This window comes from Cryptomeria japonica, chromosome 9 (assembly GCF_030272615.1).
Source record: "Cryptomeria japonica chromosome 9, Sugi_1.0, whole genome shotgun sequence".
NCBI classification, from domain to species: domain Eukaryota; kingdom Viridiplantae; phylum Streptophyta; class Pinopsida; order Cupressales; family Cupressaceae; genus Cryptomeria; species Cryptomeria japonica.
The window spans coordinates 369,697,347-369,719,400 of NC_081413.1; positions in this window are offsets into that span (position 1 = coordinate 369,697,347).

Sequence of the window (22,054 nt, forward strand, 5' to 3'; positions counted from 1 at the left end):
ATTTGACACAAACAAGACCTGATATTATGAATGCAATATGTATTGTTTCAAGATTTCAGAGTAATCCTAAAGAAAATCATGAATCAACAGTGAAAAGGATTTTCCAGTACCTACAAGGCACTACAAATCTTGGTTTATGGTATCCTAGAGATGAAATTTTTGATTTATGTGCATATACAGTTGCTAATTGGGAAGGAGATGTAGATGACAGAAAAAGCACCATCGGCAGAGCATTTTTTCTTGGTAGCAAACTAATTTCATGGTTGATCAAGAAACAGAGTTGTACATCACTATCAACAACAGAATCAGAATATTTTGCAGCAACAACTAATTGTACATAGGTATTATGGATCAAACAAATGTTGAAGGACATAAAGGTAAAATGCAAGGAACCTATAACTATTTACTATGATAATATGGCAACAATTGATATATCAAAGAATCCGATATTTCACTCTAAAACTAAACATGTTTCTATCAAATTCAATTTTCTAAAAGAGAATGTTGAAGCAAAAGAAGTGAAATTGGTTTATGTGAATACTAAAGAGCAGATTGCAGATATTTTTACAAAGCCTTTGCCTAAGGAGACTTTTGAATATCTCAGAGAGCAGCTTGGAGTCCTACCCCCACCGATAGACACTTAGACAGTTGATGTTTGTCATCAACTGATAGAATTAACAAAGAAATTTTATTCTGGCTTTGATGAGGAGAGCTACTTCTCAGGGGGAGTAGTTAGATAAATTGGTTAATTGATATTTTGTATTTGGTTTTGTATTGCTTTGGCATTTAATGTCAAAGGGGGAGAGATATTATGGAAAAACATTTGAAAAACATTTTGGGGAGAGATATCTTTCGGGAGAGAAATTATTCCTAGGGCAAAGAAATCATGTATTTTGATTTCTGGTAAATGATCTCTTTGGGAGATTATTGGTTTTTGGCTTTTGATATTTCTGTTTTGGCACTTTGATGGTTTTTCCATCTTGTGTTGCCATCAATGCCAAAGGGGGAGATTTTTGGTATTTTGGATACGTTGATATGGTTTTTTCATTGATGTCAACACTTGTCAACACTTGTCAACCTTATCAGCACTTGGAGATCTTTGGTTTTGTTCACCGGCAAGTCAGAGACTTATGCACAGTCACCAGTATTTGGTTCACCAACAGGTTATGTTGTTCATCGACACTTGTAATGACTTGGAGACTACTTGGTTATGTCAAAGACATTATTCAATCACTTGGTTTTGGCGATTTGGTTATTGGTCTATTTGGGTTTGCATATTTGCTGTTACCGGCAAATAGGTCCAGGTTATGCACCGGCAAGCATATCTATTCCAGATCAGCACAACATGTTATGGAGATGATTTATTATTATTATAAATGCATTGAGTCGACATCATGCATCGGATATCGATTTATTTGTAATTGATTTTATTGTAATATCTTTTAGTGAGCCGACCTATTCAATTGGTCTTAGGTTATGGTATAAATGTAAGATCTCATTTGTGAGATTGATATGCGATTGGAAAAGGATTGTAATAGGGTATATGCAAAAATAACTAGAGCTACACGCAGACATCATTTGAAGGTTGAAGGAAGGTTTTTGTGAAGGCAATCAGAACTAAACTGGTACTGAATCTAGCATATTAAGATGCTATTTTATGCAGTACATTATCATTGGATTTAACCATCCAATTGTAGTCAGTGTGAGTCTCATTTTGTGATTGACCAGTGAGTTCTAGGTAGCTGGCCTTTCTACATGTGCAGACTCCATATTGTACACACATACTATCTATAGTAGTATCATTTGATTGTGGGTAAGGCTTCCCACCGTGGTTTTTCCCCTTATAGGGTTTCCACGTACAAATATTTGTGTTATGTGTTGTGGATGTTATTGTCTTTCTGTTTCATGCATTAATCTTTACCGACACTGCAATTAACTGATAAAACTATCTACTGGCATAAAGTTTGGTTTATTGACATTAAGCATTAAGTTTTGGTTAAGTTAATTTTGGTTGAATTCATTGGACAATTGATTCACCCCCCCTCTCAGTTGTCTCTAGGACCTAACAACTGCCAACCTCATTTTGACTTTTCTAGCTTTAATTTCTCAAAATTCTATCATTTTGTCTTTTGCAAAATTGAGAAATTTTACTTTTTTGGTATTCTACTAACTGATGCGCAATCTCTCATATAATAATTCACAATTATTCATACAGTAATTCACAATCTCCATTATAGTAATTCACATTTTCTTACATATTAGTTCACATTTGCTCTGATAGTAATTCACATTTTCTTAATTAGTGAGTTGCAATTGCTTTGTTGATTTGATGCCTCTCTATTTCTAGTGATTCTCCATTTGTAAGTATTTTACTATGTTACTAACTCCCTGTCTGCAATGTGTGGAAAAAATAGGGTGCCTACAAAGGTATTTTGAATGATCAAAGACAATCTAAAGCCCCAAAATACTAATCAATTTCCTTGCAAGGACACTCTGATAGATCAAAGATAAATTTAAAAACTTCTACAGTTTGTTTTGCAAGGGTAACTTAGGAGTGTTTCATTTTTAGAGTAAACAACTTCTATATGGGGTTGAAATGAACATTTGTCTTACATGATTGGGCACAATTGTGCATGTGAGCGGTCCTACTTCTTGTTAGATAGATCTGATATCGAGAGTAAACTGAGAGGAGGGGTGAATTAGTTTACTATCAGAAATCAAAACTTTTGTAGATTAAAACTTTATACCAGAGAAAGGAAACCAGCACAATGAAAGATAAAACATGAAAGCACAACACACACAACACCAATATTTTGATGTGGAAAACTCAGTAAGGGGAAAAACCATGGTGGGAAACCCTACCCACAATTAGATAATACTTCTGCTACAATATGTGAAATAATTACAATGGGGATTGCACATGCAATTAGACCAATTGCCTAGATCTCACTACTCATCACAAAAGAGAAGTCTCATTGAATTACAAAAGCATCAGACTACAATCCAGAAAGAATGAATTGTGAAAGTAGCATCTCCAAATACTTGATACAGTTCCAGTTAAGCACAGATGTCTGCCCTGCAACACCAAAACCTTCTACCAAATGATATATCACTTGTTCGCACATAAACCTTTCTCTACTAATGCAAACATAACTATCGATCCGATATATAACATATTACATGAATAAGTCACCTATAAATATAGATCATCAACCTTATGACAAGGTCGACTAAAACCTAAGCCCATAAACTTATAATTACAAAAATTACATTACATGATATCACTAGACCAATATTATGATTTACATTACATATCATGGACCTAAAACAAATTCCCAAACAATTATATTTGTTGGAAATCATGCTAAGACCAATCTCCAACACGTTTCACCAACTGATAGAAACCCTTAGTCTAATAACACAAAATATCTAACTAGATCCAAATAGGACCACCATATTAGCACGCCAGCCAATGCGAAGCCACCAAAAATTGGGACACAATCAAGAAACATCTTCAACACGTTAGAAACCATTTCCATAAGCCAGACCAAAATTATCAAACCATATCAACAAATATCGCTAACCGGTACCGGGAACATAAGAGATAACTTTCAGAGTACCAAATCATGAACCAGCTAAATATGACAAGCATATAACCATCTCGAATAATCTTCCAAAACTGAAACAATGGATCTGATCATACTAGATCGGAATCATATCCAAAACTAAGATAAACATCAAGGCTAACTAGGATAGCAGAACCATATTCAACCCAGATGCAGTATTGACGTCAATGACAACACTTAACCAAATCTAGCATCTTGCCAACACTACTAACACACACTATCCTCTCCTTTGGCTCTTGTTGTCCTAGGTGCAAGAGAAAAGTGTTAGTGATGATCAATTTCATTTTAGTAGGTAGAGGGTTTGTCCCCCTTAGTAGGCTATAAGGTCGGGTAACGAGAGAATGACCCAAGCGGTAATGGGATTTTAGCTAAGTCACTTCTCAACCAATATACAAAATACATGGGACAAAATTCTTCACGATGGGTGCTAATTACGTATCTGTGCCAACTTATCCAATACCTATGTTCTAGAGGAAGGAAGCCTCCCAAGGGAGAGAGCATACATGGCTGCCTAAAAGAGAATCTAGTATTACGAACCACTATTTTAGCTGCCAAAATCCTTCTACTTGTTGGCTCCAGTGTTGTGATATGTGCATGCCCAAGACACCCCTCATGTAACCCCCAATTAGAGATAGAAATTTCTCTAGATCCACGGATCTTTAGAAATTTGAAACTTGACATGCCTAAGAAGTGTGTGCCGAGGGTGGAGCTAGTGCTACCAAGCTCTTATCTATCTTGTTGGATGTGGTATTTTATGGTTAGGGGATTCAACAAGTATCATCTTTGACTATCGTAGGAAGTGTATGACTGAACTTCATTATCATACTTCCGTGTTTGCCATGTTTGGTGTCAAAATAATCTTTTGTCAAAAATCAATTCAAAAACATCAAACAATCTCACTTCCCTAAGTCCTAATTTGATCTTGTCATGTAACACTTGTCCTCTTATTCCATTGATTTTGTGTTAGTTGTCTCATTATGTTGTTGAAACTTTCCTAAGTCAAGTGTCAAAACAAATCATCTTGGTTGTTCTCTTTTTCGATTTGACGTCATTATTATCACCTCCTAAGGTCTTGACATGCGTAATTATTTGTACCTTTTCAATCGAAAGTCATCATTCTAATCCTCTTTGTAATTAAATGTCGTTACTATCATCTATCTAAGGCATGATTTGTCTATCTTATTGCATCTGATTGTCCTTTGAAACATTAATCAATCTTGGTCATTAATCTTCAACTTGCATCATCATCATAATCATCATCATCATCATCATCATCTTGAGCTTTTATATGCTTGGTGATCACCTTTGTTCACTTATTAAATATTTCCATCAAAGTTTGATTTCCTTATTTGATCAACTCAATCACCAATCATATTACATCTTTTCAATCAAATCAATTCTTATCTTTTGGATAATCATTTGGTACTATAAAAAGTCCATCAATCAAATCTACTAACTTAATCAAATCATTTTAACCACCATTTCAATCCCAATTTTACTCAAATCGTAATAGTCTGCATCTTTTTCTGTGACAAATCATCATCAACTCTTTGACTATATCGTGTCTAGAGTTCTACATCTTATTTCATTGTGAGATCATCACCTCAAGCCAGAGGTTTCCTTCACTTTGATATATTTTGTTGCATGAGTGTATCCTCTTGAGTAACTTTAGTGTCACGTTTTTTTATTTAGACGTCATCTAATTGTGATATTGGGGTATTTGGCTCCTTAATTGATTTGTCCTTAAATCAATCATTGCATCTATTTCAGGTCTCTTTCTCATCATTTTTTATCAAATTGGATAACTTATTTAAACCTTGATTTTGGTTTCAAATTCTTCACATTCTTATCCTCTCATCATCTTGTCTTCCTTTTCATGCCCATCATCACTTGATCTTAATCTCAAAAAGTTATGGATCAACAACCTTTGCATTCTGGACTAGGATTTTTTGACCCTCAAACGAATCTTGAATCGGGTGTTAGCCCTATCATGTCAGAAAAATGTTCCCATTAGTCAAGACCCACTTCATACAATCATTGAAGATGATGATATGGTTGATCAACCCGATGAAATAGATGTCCAAAATAATCCCATAAATTAGTTCATCTTGACAATGCTCAAATGGTACATGACATCATAAAAATGTGTAAGGATTACATTTTCGTTAACATGGTTGCACGAGGCATGACAACTACCTCACCTGATACACCTATGACTACAAGTCCACAAGAACCTCCTCAAGAACAAATGTTCTTATAGAAACCCCCATCATCATTTATGATCCATCAACAAGTTCAAGTACTAGTGGCACCCATGCCATAGAGTACCTCTTTGGCATAACTTGGTCTACTACCCTTGGGTACCTTAGGATGACACTATCAAACATTTTATGCTAATTCATCCTTACCCACACAACCTCCACTCTCGTAGGAGGTGTATAAAATGCGTTGATAAATATGCCATCTATACAACTTGTTACTTCACTTCCATTGATGGATCAAACGCGTCTCACATCTAGTGTGATGCAAGTCACACCTTTCACTAATCCTGTCAGTCGACCCATGAATGTACCTTCAACACAAACATCCTCTTTAACTACGAGGGTGCTGAATTATCTATCATCATCTATCACACAAGTTTTGACTAGGGGCATGGATTACACAATGTCGTTATCATCTATTCACTCACCGATCCAATCAATGCCACAAGTGGTTAGTTTCCTACAACATCAACCTCAAGTGATAAAACAACCAATTGTTTCACAACCATGATTCAGTTATATATAGGCACCCCCTTCATCCATTGTTGTGACAAACATTCATTAGTTTCCAGGTGGCACTCATTAGAATCCCCCATCTCAATACACTCAATCTAATGTATATCCCTATTCTTTAGGGGGAAATTATCTCCAGTGTGGAACTCCACAAATACAATATTTCCCCAACCCACAACACCAGCAATAAAACATCACTTCCCAACAAAATGTTGCTATCTATCAAAACATGGGAAGTTGTCAAAATCTATCACAAAAATCAAGTTATATGTCTTCACACCAAATGGCACAACAAGTGCCATACTATCATTCTACTACCCCTTCTCTCAATGTTTTTCCTATCAATATGGGATGGGAGGAAATGAAGATCGCTCTCAAGACATTACAAGAGGGTAGCTTCGAATGGGTCTTCAAATTTGATGAACTTTGTCCTTACTTGTTCAACAAGTTCATAACAACAATACCTTATTAGTACAGTCATGGTTAGGAGGGTCCTCAAGGAGAACAATCCGAATAGTGCAGCAAATTAACACAACAATTTCAACACAATATGATAGAGGCATTGCAAAATCAGATGTATTAAATCAAAGAAATTGATTACAAACTGTCACTAACATGCAGGCTACCACATTCGGCTCACAGGCCTAATTACAAAATATACGTGTTATGCAACATCCAGCTCAAGCAATAATGTGAGAAAAGTCCAAAACTCCAAAAATTAAGATCTTTCTTCTATGTTCTAATCACTACCTAATACATGCTTGATTACATTAATTTATATGATCAAGGATTATCTGCGTTGGCCCAAGATGAAATGTGTAAAACAACAAGGTCAGCCTCCACCAAAGAGATCCGTCCGAAAAATCCAAAGGATGAAGTGTAGACCCAAGGGAAGGTCGGCCACATGCTAATGAATGTTGTAAACAATGAATTGAAGTTCCACAAGCTATGAAAGAGATTCACAAAATTCGCCAAGAGCTAATAGGTCCAAGCAGTTCCAGTGTTCCACGCTAGAAAACTGTCTTGGATTTTGAAAGTGATAAATTATCAGGAAAAGATCCAAACATCTCACAGACCATGGATAAGTTAGATGAACATGTCCACGATCAGAATATAACTTCACAAGATCCATGAGAAAATTCAAAGAAACACAAAATGGAATGTTGAAACACAAAACAGGATCAAACTGAAAAGAAAATGTTTTTGGTTGATGCAAGATTGCCAAGAACTAGGGACGCTCTTGCATTAGATATTCGAGGTTGATTGAAAAGTGTAGACACAAGATTCCACTGAGAGGGGGGTTGAATCAGTGGTTTCGAAACTTAACCATTTTAATCCTAAATGTGAGTATCAATTAACATATCAAAGACCAAGATGACATACCAGTGAGATAAGGGAGAGATCAAAATGCAAGCACACACAAGGATACATCACATATGACCAAATATACGAGGAAAACCCAATATGGGAAAAACCTCAGTGAGAAATGTTGTTGAAGTCTGTTGCTTCATTCCAGCCTCACAATAAATAACTGTGTTATAACGATTAGGGCACCAGCCCAAGGAGAACTAATCCCTACTGATTTAGGGCACCAACCCAAGGAGCACCAACCCCTACTAATTTAGGGAACCAATCCAAGAGCACCAACCCCTATTGATTTATGGCACCAACCCAAGGAGCACCAACCCCTGGTGATTTAGGGCACCAACCCAAGGAGCACCAACTCTTGCATGGAGCACCACCTCAATGATTACATGAATTATATATTCAGTACAATAGTAGTAACCCTGTTACAAATGAGCTTTGTAACTCTCAGAAATATCTTCGTCCGATGCTCTATGTTCTTGCATAAGCTCTATCGGATCTCCCTTCACTCTCCCTCTGACTTACTAGTTGAATCCAATACAGTCTGATTCACTATTATGCTTTTCTCTTGCTTTACCGGTTGAGCCTCCTTCTGCCACTCGGCGTCTTTCTTTGTCAGTTCACTTTTCTCTGACCCACTGTCTCTTGTCACTACCAGTATTCTACTCACCCTCTCTGAATTTTCTTCCACTCACCCACTTTGACTTTTCTTTCACTCATCCTATGCCTCATCTGATCTCCCCTAATTCTCACTCTACACTTCTTCACACTCTGCTACCTCTTTACCGGTTCTAACACTACTGGTTCACTTGATTGCTACAATCTTTAGTAGCTTACTGGTTACTTTGACCTCACTGGTTAAACCATATGTTGAACCCACTTACTGGTTAAACACTTCTTACTAGTTCACCTTCTGATGTTCAGTCGCTTCACTCTTCTTAGTTAGATCAATTCTCTATTTGCACTCTTTTCTTGCATCTGGCATTCCAGCATCTGGAAGCATGAATTCATTTGGCAACATCAATCCTCTTCAATCTTCTATCTGCATGTTTATAGCTAAGCTTTCCTGCCAAAACATAGGATTAAATCTTGCAATGCAAGGGTTTGCTTCAACAAATCAGATCTGAAGCAGATCAAAATGGATCTTGTATCAAAGATGGACAACTTGCAACAAATCACGCAATACTATCATATATCTTTTCTTCCAATACACATTTACTATATTTAGCAAACTAACCCTATTCACCGACCTTGGCTTTGTCAATCACAACGTATGATCTAGTTGTTTCCTTTTGTAGTTAGATCTACACTTGGACACCCTGCATTGATAATTTAAGTCAAGGAATCAGATCTCTATCCTTCATTATGCCTTGAGTCGCACACCTCTGCGACCGACCCGTGATTTTTGCAGTTGACATTTAGTGTCGACCCAATCACCAATTACCTCATTCACTGATGTCTACATGTTAGATTTTTTGTCTTGCCACTTAGAAGCCACATATCTTCTTTGTCGGCATCTACCTCTTCTCAACGTGTCAGTTTAGGCTTAGTCACTGACCACACCACACAACTGGTATTCTCCTTATACTACCGGTCATGTAATGACCAGTCAACCTTTGAACCATGCAGTCACCTATTTTGGCGGTGGGATACATTATCCCGCTCACCAAACATGTCAATCCTTGACATACATTCAGAGTGAGCCACTAATGCACATTTCCATCTAATGAGAGCTTTCCACCTTTTCCTCTTTGGTCTCTTATCGGTTGACATCCTTACCAGTTGACTACAATTTTGTCTGCATATCGGTAAAATAGTTTACTTACCTACCTACATACTGGTGACATGACAATCATAGACATCAATCATCAACATGGATCTCTATTGATATCAACATTCTGGTAACTCCATGTTTGCAACTACTAAACCTTACCTTCCTCTTCATTTGACCGGTTCTCCTCTCAATCGGTTTGCCAAGGTGGAAACCTCATCACTTCATACTCTTCCTTTTCTATCCTGGTAGTTCATCATACTTTCCCTTGATGATCTAGTGCACATCTCTAATTTCACATGCTGGAGGTTTCCTCATGTACTACTTTTGGTCATCCGATATTATGATTTCAATCATCTGCAGGCCAACAATTGGTGGGAACCAGTTGACATTATATTGCTTTCTTTTCTTCTAGTATAGCACCAATGTGACTTCCCTATTTGAGTAGACACAACTTCAACCAGATATATGACCCAATAGACTTCCCATATGTCTTCCTTGCTATCTTGAGGCAACACAATTTTTGTTAGTCTTCTCTTCATCCTGTGACAACATCTTCATCCGATGGGAGTCCTGTTGTATGTCATCAATCAAATTGTATACCAGTTGCCTGCAAATTCTTTATTGGATCAACCTTGCTTTCATACTGGTCACACGCTTACTGGTTGGTAACAACACACTACCAACACATCACTCACTGTTGACATTGCCATGATGCCAATTATCTCCAATGCCAACTCACCGGTTAACAGTCCATACCGGTCTCCAAAATTACTCACTAGTTAACTCCAACTTGTAACATACCAGTTGCCATCCAATAATTACTGATGATAGGATATACCGGTAACATGCTATACTGGTTGACATCAATGACAACAATACCAGTTGACATCAAGGACAATACAATGCCAACAATCTCCCTCTTTGGCATTGATGTCAACACATGTAGTATCCAGTATACTACTGGTTTTCTCTCCCCCTTTGACAAGAATGACAAAGGAGACTTCTGCTGGTTGCTTCTCCCCCTTTGACCATTTCACTCAGCATCCTCTCAACCAACAACACTTGGGATAGAGGGCACATACACCAAATGCCACCAATTGTATATTCCAATCTAATACCAATTGTAGAAAAGTGTGTCAGTGAATTTCACTTACCTTTCGGTCAGACTGCATCTTCTCCCCCTTTGGTTTGCAATAATTTATTCTGACACCAATTTGCTGACACTAACACTCATAGCAATTGTTGATGCTAATCTAACACCAATGGTATATTCTCCCCCTGTGTAGGTAACTCTCCCTCTTTTGACATACAGGTTGAAAACTTCTTTCCCTTTTTCTCATCACAACCGATTGAGTTAGTCCTTTTTTTTCTTCCTTTTCTAGTTGTTTTCCCGATAGAGTAGACTATTATTCCTTTCACCTGATGGTGCAATTGTTATTTTTATTAGTACAAATTGGACTGACCCTGCTAGAAGTCACTATTAATACCTAATGAGCCTATTCTGGTCTTGTTCCATCATTCTCTCGGGCAAACTGATTTGTGACTTTGATAGATAAACAAATTGAATTGACACTTTCCCAAAGTTACTAACAAATTGGTATTGTTAAACAACTACTTGATCTTCCCCTATGTCCAGCATGTCTGATACCAATCAGTAGATATGGCTATGAACTCCCCCTGAACCATAGATATCAGGTCTTCATTGATTGTCCAGTCCTAAATCGGAGCTCCAATCTACACCTTTTATTGATAGAGCTGAGCATTCATGATCTACAAATGTTCTTCCACTTCCATGATATTCATCACATCTTGTGACATGATCTTTCATGACCACAACATCATGTCAACTGTCAAATCAGTTAACTCATACTGATGAATGCATATATGGTCAACTACCAGATCGACACATTATCATTCAAGACTTCTCCAATATCACGTGAGATATAATCTCAGCTATCCAACCCACAAGAGCCACTGCAATGTTACTAGAATGCATTGACTCACATAATCTGCAATTCTGGTTAGCATTCATACCAATAACACACTATACACATCAGTTTACTTTATCGGTCCAATATCCCTACCACGGTACTCTATCCAGTGAATCCTTCCCATGTCACATGCCACTACTACCATTCAGCAGTTTGGACCATCCAATTTTACATGCAACAGTAATTCATCACACCTATGTGGATGTGTAGCCAAGGCAGTAACTACATACACTATGTCATCTCATCTTCTCCCTTATAACAGTGGCAACCTATCCTTTCAATTTTCCTTTTAAAATTTGGGGTGAATAAAGTGATCAATATGTAGCTCCCCATGAGGTCCTGCATCTCCTTTAATCCTTAGGAGATATCACTTGTGCATTGGATGCACAGTATCAGTCCATGGTTCTACTCTCTTGCTTCTTCCTCCATACCTGCTTGATCTCCCTTTTCTCATTTGCAGTCTTTGGAGTAGTGCTAATTTGCCTCTATTGATTGGTCCTTACACTCCAAAATTCTGCAACATGATCGGAATAATTGTTTTAAGAGCATACTGTGTTCAAGCCAGACAAGTGATTGCAAGACTTTCTATCAAACTGGTTTGACCATCTTCTTCTCTTGACCATGCTATTGTAGCCAACTACCAGAACCGATAGATTTCTTGATCTTTCAAGAATACTCCTCCTTTTGTTCCATGTAGGTCTTTGATTCTCATATGCTCTATACCCACTTCCATATTGAGCATGACTATTGTACCGACTGCCATATGACTGAAAATTATTCTTTCTACAATCATGACTCTTATGGCCAAATGCATTACATATTTGATAAACTAGATTTCTATTCCTAGGAAAAACATTTTGTCTAATCCTAGACCTCATTTTACATTCATTTTCTCTATGGCCATATCCTTTACATGAAAAATAGTAACCAGAGAAGGAGGGCTTATTACCTACAAATTTATTCTGCCAAACATGTGGTGATCTTGTCGGTTTGTTTTCTCCTTTTCTACTTCTCCAGGGACATGTCTTGAGCTATCTGGTCAATGTAGTCCTTTCATCTGATCCCTTCATTTCCCATACTTTCTTTGTCTTATGGGCAGCAACATTTCTTTGTCCTCTACCGGCTGGAGGTATTCTAGGCTAATTTCTCACGTTCTTGTTTCTGAGGAAGCCATCTTCTATCAACTTTCCTTTCCCTTTAGGATCAACATTATTCTTCCTTGCAACACCAATCTTCATCCTCATGTCTTCACTGGCTACAGTTAGGTCAAGCTTCTTCCTAGGAGCATTTCTGACTATGAAGGTGTGTCCCTTGTTATCTTCACTTGAGGAGACAAACTAAATGTCTTTATTAGGGACATCCTTGCTTGTGGAGCACTCACTACTATCAAATCCTAATCCTCTGATATCCTTGGAGTGTTTTTATTTGTTCAACATTTTGTCCAAGGCTTTAGTGTTGCCATCATACTATATCCTCATCTTGAGCTCATCTTGGCACTTCTCAAGGTCTTTCCAAAGATTCTTTACTTCTCCTTTCAACTTCTGAAAATCTTTTTCTTTTGTCTCCACTTCTAGATCTAACTCCTCACATCTAATTTTCTTGGCATCAAAGACTGATTTTAACTCATCAATCATTCCTTTGTCTTCTTCTAGCTGAGTTTCCAATATGAAAATATTTCTATTTGACTCTTCAAGGCATATTCTCAACTGGATACATTCTTCATGAACTAATTTTTTGTATTTCTTAAATTTGTTTCTAACAGTTTTCAACTCATCTAGGGCACTTACCAACTCCCCTTCAAGATCAACTTGAGCCTCAACTTCTTGTTCATCTTCACCATCACTACCAAACACATCTTGCCAATTGGATTGATCCGCATTATCCCTTTTGATGTGTGCATCTCACTTTCTATCTCTTGAGCCATGAATAGATGGGTTTCTTCTTCATCATTGCTGTAGTAGTTGGCTGATCTATCTTCATATGCATACTCATGTGTCCTATTTCTCTTAGTGCTTTAACAAACCAATTTAGTAGTGCTAGGTTCATTACCATAGAGATTCTTCAATCTGTCCCACAAACTCTTTGTAGACTTGGACTTATCCAATTGTGAAAAAATATCACCAGAGAGTCCACGGAGTATAGCTTTCATGGCTTCAACATCACACTTAGATCTTCTTTCAGCTTTAGGACCGGTAGGAGGACTGACAGGACTAGAGAGACCATTAACAACTGACATCTAGACATCATAAAGAAAAGAGGATAGGTAGACTCCATTCTACAACTCCAAATAAAATAGTTTGACCCATTAAACACCAGAGTGGGGATTGACTCAAATTAACCATTGTGTTTTGAAAACCAAAATATACCCAAGCTAGAGAAAGCTTATCTAACCGGGAACCTAGGCTTTGATACCAATTGTAGAACACAAAATTCCATTGAGAGGGGGGTAAATCAATGGTTTCCAAACTTAACCCTTTTAATCCTAAATGTGAGTATCGGTTATCATATCAAAGACCAAGAGGACATACCAGTGAGATACGAGAGAGATCAAGATGCAAGAAAACACAAGGATACATCACATAACACTAGATATATAAGGAAAACCCAATATGGGAAAAACCTCGATGAGAAATATTGCTAGAGTCTATTGCTCCAATCCAACCTCACAATAAACAACTATGTTACAACATTTGTTGGCTTGATGATGATTTTTGTATTGGATGACTTTATGTGTTGTCATTGATGGAACACATATACACACATACATATGTTCATATTGTCATGGTCATGTTAGTTAAGTCAAACTAGTACTACTCCTAAGTCTTTATATTGTAAACCGGTATCATATGTATAGAGAGATCCAACCGGTATGAAGGTGTCTAAACCAGGAAATGTTGACAACTGGTATATGCAGGAAGGACAATTAGTTTTGGTCAATTACATTGTTACCAGTTTCAAGATGCAACAGAGAGAAACAAGGAGGCACATGGAGACAATTGGCATATGAGTTGGAAGCGGTTAACACTAAGCCGGTATCGGTGTTCAAACTAGTTTCACTGATTGTGTGACGAGTTATCACCGATCATGATGTGTTATAACTGACATTTTTGGTGATGATTTGTAATGCGTTATGAAAGATTGTCCAGATACACTGAATCTAGGAAAATGTGATGAGGTTCTTGAGCTGACATGAAATTTTATGTCTATAAAAAAGACATTGTGATGAGTTATTTTGATATGCAAGAAACGAGTTGTGTTATGAATTAGAGTTGATGCGATTTATTGAAGGAGTTGCAGAGTATGTCAGTGATGTAGCATTGAGTGAGAAGAAAAGGATCTATACAAGCAAGATGTGCTATTTCTAGATCATACCACCTATTGTTTTCTAATCACTACAATAGTTAAATCTCTTAACCGGGTAAGCTCTAATAAGCTTCATTGTACAAATCCTCTAGCCAGGTGATCCATTAGTTTGGATTTGAAATCATCTATCAAGGTTACCCTTAACAGGGTATTACCTTTAACCAGGTATAGCTCCTAACAGGGCTTTTGGAATCTGTAACAGGATTCATTCCCAATAGAGCACTTTGTAGACCTTAATCGGTCAGTTACCTATTACTGTAGATAGCTAACTTGTGAGTTCCATCTCACCATGGTTTTTTCTTGGTTGGGTTTTCCACGTATAAACACTTGTGTTATGGTGAATGTTTGACTTATTGTGAATGTTGTTATACCACTTTGGATTGCATGCAAAGTTTTAAGTAAATTGGTTAATTATTTTTACCGGTCTGGTTTTAAAGTGTTTTTATTTTTGCTATCATTGATTCACCCCCCCACCCCCCTCTCAGTGCTTTATTAGTCTACCAATTGGTATCAAAGCCTAACTTCCTTAAGGCCTAACTGCTTGGAAGGAAATCCTAAAGTTAGTATGGGGGATATGAGTTATAGAGAGATGGCTAGACTACTTGATGCAATTGGGGAAGATCTTGAAACCTTGAGAGGTAGATTCAATGCTTCACAAGTAAAGAGGAGAGAGCTGATTGAGAAATTATTGGAGATCTCTGAAAACAACTCTTCAGATGAGGCCAATATTGATGCACTAGTTGAAGAAGTGGAGAAATTGAATGGTGAAAAAGTAAACCCGAGGAGAGAACTTGAAGCCCTAACAATTTGTATGAGTCAAGAACTTGAAGCAAGGAAGGTAGCTGGAGACTTGATCAAAGAGAGAGATCATAAGATTTCTAAGATCAAGAAGGAGAATGCAGCTTTGCATGAACATTGGCAAGAGGAGAAGGAAGAGAAAGAAGCATTACAATTAGATCTTAAGATGGAAATATCTCTTAGAGAGACTCTTACCAAGCATAATGAAGATCTTACCAAAGATATTACTGAGGCTAATGGGAAGCTTGACAAATTTAACAAAAGCTCCTCTATGTTGGATGAACAGATGCAATATCAGAGAATGAAAGGTGACACATTTGGATTAGGATTCAACACATTTGAGAAAGAAAAATCTTTTGGTACCAAGAGAAACATGCATGAAGGTAAAACTATTCCTAAGGATAAGAAGCCTACCAGTAAGAAAGATTATAAACCTGTTTGCTTTATTTGTCACAAACCTAGACATATTGCTAATGTGTGTAGAAGCATATCTAATGAGAACACGGGCTATAATGCTAATACTAGATATGTGTCTAGAATATTTGAAGGTCATTGTTACACATGCAATATGTATGGACAAAGATCAATTGAATGCAGATATGGAGTGAACAATTTGACACCTCACATGAATCCAAGACCTATCGGTGACTAGAGAAGGACTTATGACAACCAGAGAAGCATGAACTAGCAAAAACCCTATGTCAACCGTGTTGGATCTCAAATAAACAGATTGGATAGGTTCTAAGGAAATGCCAACTCCTATGATCAAACCCTCCAATTGACTTGGCCAACTTATAGAGTGAACCTATTTGGTTATTAACTCCCTCACTTTAGGCTCTACAAGACCTAGGCGGGTGTACCTATTCACTAGTGGCTTTCGATGACTATTGCTTTTTTATAGCAGATTGAGTATTTTGATCTAAATTATTCCCTACCTTAGAATGGAATAGGTTCCTAGAATAGGTGGCTTTTAGATGAGTTCAAGATTGTTGTTGTGGAAGCTATTTGATCTTTGTACTTGAAATTTATATGTATGTATACTATTGCTAATTGGTTCTATGAATCCTACTTACTTATCCTATGGTTTTAATGCAAAGGTAATTAATATGGTAGAGGTTGTGATTTTTGGATGACCATTGTCTTCCTGTTATTTGGGCTACAAAGTCTTATATTTCTCTAGGACTTAATGTATGATTTGTGAGACAGTTTTTAAACCTACCCCCTTTGGTAAATTTGTCAGTTACTGTTTCTTATGAGATCTGTCAAATGTTTATATCATAAACCGCCTGAATGAATTTAACCCTAACCATAAGGTACCATTCAAGGAAGAACTACAAGGAACAATTACAATCCATGAGTAGATATTTTTAATCCAAATTTATAATATAGGAACATAGACTTCACTAGAAGAATACAAATAACCTTATGTCCTTTGGATAATATCACAAACAATTGCATACAGAAAATGAGATAATCTACATCACATATGCAGAAGAAAACAATTGATTCTATTAAAGCTTCCAAAATGGTACAATAGTATGCCAAAGGCTATAGTATTTGTCTGATATCTTCTATTCTAATAATGTCCCCATTTTACAAAATTTGCTCATATAAATAAGTGAGCAACACCTATTCTATGAGAAGCTATGTCTCTTCATCATTAACAACCTAATTACAATTTCTTAACAAAGTGAAAGATAAAGAGATTAAGCATGCCAAGATGATTAATATAATTGTCACTCTTATAGCATCTAGCAGCCACACTCTTTCTTTTCATATCTGTCTCCAATGAAAAAAGATCAAACACTGCCTGGTTGACATGTGGGGCTACATCTTCATCCTGGTTAAATTGGGCCATGAATTTCTCCTGAATTAGTGCAAATTCCTTAATCCATTGCTCCAATGGAACCAGTTCACCATCCTTGTAGACAACCGGTTTTGTTGCAACATAGTCTTCATCCAATATTTGGAGATCTTTATTCAGTGTGTCTGCGTATTTATCATGCTCCTTTGGTTATTGGTCCCCTTGAACTCTTTCCTCTGCAATCATGGCCTCATTGTCCTTCAATACATCTTGCGATCTCACCTTTAATTCTGCAATGTTCTTTAAGAGCTTTTACAGTCCTTGAATTCCAAGGTCTCTTCTTGCGAATCCAATTCTGAATTATCTGGCTCTGAATCGCTCTCTGTAAATTCTCTTAGGCATTGTAAACAACGTCTCCTACTTTATCAATTCATTGAGCATTTATGGTGAATTTACCAGTTAATAATTCCAGTTAAGCAACAGTCACATAGATATTCATTTGAATTTATGATGATGAGACTTTACTAAGATTTGTTTGGATCTTCGCAGCAATGGGTAATCATTTGTCTAGCAGTGCTTTTAATTTTTCACCGATGCTTATTCAACATTACACCTGTGTTGTACTTTTATGAAATCACATGTCTCGATGGCTTTATCTTATGTCTCCCTAAAACACCATATTCTGTTGACATCATTCTTTATTTCGGTGAAATTAACATCATCACTGGTAGTTCTCTTGGTCTCATCAATATCTTTATTTCATTGAAGCCTTGCTATAAGTGTTTATGTCGGTATCATGTTTTATCAATTCATCGAAATCTTCCTTTTTGATGAAAATGATTTTATCACTAAGTCCCTCTGTCATTTTATCAATGTTAGAATTCCATCTAAACAATTCTTCATTGTCTGGCCTTTGTACTAGCATCGATGATTTTTCCTCTTTCAGTAAAAGAAAAATATTCTTCTTCAACCCTTTATGTTCGGCCGATAACAAGTCATCGATGGAAATTTATCATGTTTCATCGATCTTTTATCCTTCGATGAGAAAGCTATCTTCGGTCAACATCCTTTGTGCCTCTTTGATAAGCTCCTTTTCCTCGAAATAGCTTCGTCGATAAGATATCTGTGGGTTCCTTTGATTTTATGCTTTCGGCCAAACTTCTTCCCTCGGTGAGTTGTTCACATGTCTCATTGATACTATAATTTCATTGAAGCTCTTTATTTCATCGAAGGGACCACTCCTAATTTCCTCGGTGCACTTTAGGTCGATGGAACTAATGTTTTCGGTGAATCCTTTTGGAAGCCCGTAGTGGCCAAAATTTGTTCGATAAATCACTTTATCAATAGGATAGTGGTAGGCTTCTTCGATAGAGTCATTTTGGTCAGACTAGGCATTTTGGTGAAGGATTAGTATGTATATCCGATGGCCTTGGTTTGAGTGATAATTTTTAGGATTCTGATGTCGATGGAAATGCTAAGGGTTCTATCGAAATGCTTAAGGGCATGCTTGATTCCATTTTTTTCAAGAAAACTTTTGTAGCTTCTAATGAAACCATGGGATTCCATTGATTTAAATTCAATGCTCAATAGTGGCTCTGACTAGGGATGGAGGTATACTATGGATGCCTTCAAGAATCTAGAATCTTTTGTTAATAGAAACATACTAATGGGAATTCATGGTATAGACAATGAGAAAGTAACCCTATTCTACTATACATGGAATTATATTATTTCAAGCAAAAAATTTCTTCAAGAATTGTCTATGTACCAGCAAATCCTGACTCTCTCCTGTTATACTCTGTATGAAATATGAGTCTTCTCATGCCTTATCCAGGATTATATATGGTATTCCCATGCTTGCCTTTCTCCTAATTTCTTGCATCCCACATCAAGACCAATCACCTATCTCAAATTTCCTATTTGTTTTTCTCTTGTCATACAATCTCTTCAGTTGATTCTGTAATTTAACATTTTGTTTCTGGGCCTCTGTCCTGATTTCATCCAACTCTATTAATTGCACAAGTCTTTCTTGCATAGGATCAATGATATCAATCTCTTCCTGTACTATGAATTTGTGAACATGTAAGAGGTTATCCAAAGAAAGTCTATCTTTCTTGCCATAAACTAACTCAAATAGAGATCTTCCTGTAGACTTCTTCACTGTTATCCTATCTGCCCAGATTGCCAGATTCAATTTAGAATCCCATGCTTTCTTATTTTGTCCTAACATCCTCTTAGTAATCTTGACAATATTTTTGTTACTAGACTCAGCCTGTCCATTACCTTCAGGATGATAGGGAGATGAATGAGATATCTTGATGCCATATTCTCCACAAAAGGTGTTGAATTCTTCAGATCTAAAACACATACCATTGTCTGTGATGATTCTTGCAGGGACACCAAATCTGATAATGATATTTTCCATCAAGAATTTGATCACTAATTTACTAGTAGCCTGTTTGGTAGGGATTGCTTCCACCCATTTAGTTAGATAGTCAGTGGATACCAAGATCCACCTGTGTCCTCCACTAGATTTATCACATATTTCCCCTATGAAATCCAATCCCCATTGTTGAAACGGTTCTTCAACTTGCATTGGTCTTAATGGGAGTTCTCCTTGGTATTTCATAGAATCTTTGGCATGCTTCACACTTTCTAACATACTGATAGGAATCATGAAACACATGTGGCCAATAATACCCTACCCTTAATATATTGTGAGCTGTAGTCTGGCATAAAAATGACCACCACACACTCCACCATGCATTTCTTGCAAGATTTTGTCTGTCTGACATTCATCCAAACACAATAGTAATATTCCATCTCTGTTTTTTTAATACAAGTCACCATTAATGATCACATACTTTAATGATTTCAACTTCAAGGTCCTCTTTTGATTATCAGTCATATTGTCTAGACACTTCATATTTTTAAGATAATACACAACATATGTGTACCATATTGTGTGCTCGATATTGAAACTGGCTTCCTCAAGCCCCACTTCATTTATTTGAAATCCTTCAGAATCTGCTCTTGCCATGACTTGTGAAATCTTGAGCTCCATATTAAATTCCTGGATTTGATTGATCCATTTGCACCTTTTTCCTATTACTTCTGTTTGTCTGAAAATATCTTTCACTGCTGCATTAGGAACATAAGTTGTGATCTCTACCCCTACTAGGTATGGTCTGAAGTGTTTTACCACTCTTACCAGGGCATAGGCATGTTTCTCATTTATATCATATTTGATCTCAAATGGGCTCAATGATTTGCTGAAGTACGTAATGGGTTGCTCACAACCATTTTGGTTCTTCTGTAGTAATACTGCTGCTACCATGTGACAAGAGGCAAAAGTAAAGATCATAAATGGTTTGCTAAAATTTGGTGATATTAGTACTGGTGCCTCAGATATTTCCCTTTTGATTACTACAAAGGAATCCAGTGCTTCTGCATCCCAATCTATCTTGGCTCCCTTCTTCAACATCTGCACTATAGGGTTTACAATGTCTGCAAAGTTTAGGATAAATCTCCTAACAAAGTTGATTTGTCCCAGGAATGGCTGAATGGCTTTAATGGTTTTTGGAATGGGGACTTCATTGATTGCAGCCACTCTTTAAGGATCAATTTTTACTCCCTCCTTGGATACTATGTGTCCTAGGAGCTTTCCTTCCTCAACTCCAAAATGATATTTCTTCAGATTAAGAGAGATCTCATATTCTAAAGCCTTTTTGAATATTTTTTCAAGGTGATTGCAGTGGTCTTCAGGCCTTTTTGAATAAACGGTTAGATCATCCTGATATACCACCATTATCACATCTATTAGCTCTGCAAATGCTACATCCATTTCTCTTTGGAAAGTTTCTCCAACATTAGTTAGGCCAAATGGCATCCTTGCATACACATACGTACCCCATGGTGTTGTAAAGGCTATATTGTATTGCTCAACCTCCCTGAATTTTACTTGGTTGTAACCTGAGAATCCATCCATCACAGATAATAGTTCACATCTAGTTACCTTTTGCAACATGATATCCATATTGTGTAATGGGTAGTTATCTTTCAAAGATGATATATTCAAGTTCCTAAAGTCTACACAAAGTCTTATATCTCCATTCTTTTTTCTGACAGGCACTAGGTTTGAAACCCAAGTGGAATACCTACAAGGTTTGATTATCCCTGCATCTTTCATTTTTATTATTTCTTCTTTCATCTTAGGTATCAAAGTTGGATTTATAGGTCTCTGTTTTTGTCTAAATGGCTTGGCATCAGGTTTAAGGGGTATTTCATGCTGGAAAAGATCTTCTATATAGGCTTTGAGGTCATCATATGACCATGCAAAAACGTGCCTATACTTTCTGAGCAATATTATCAGTTGTTGCTTCATTTTAGGAGTTAATTTATATCCAACAAACACACGCCTTGGTGACTCCTCATTTCCCAGGTTAACTTGTTCAACACCACTTTCTCTAGCTGCAATCACTTTAGTTTCTATTATGTCCTGTGCATTGAAAGTTATTTCTAATGCAACCAAACCTCTTGGTATTTTGTTTGATTTCAGC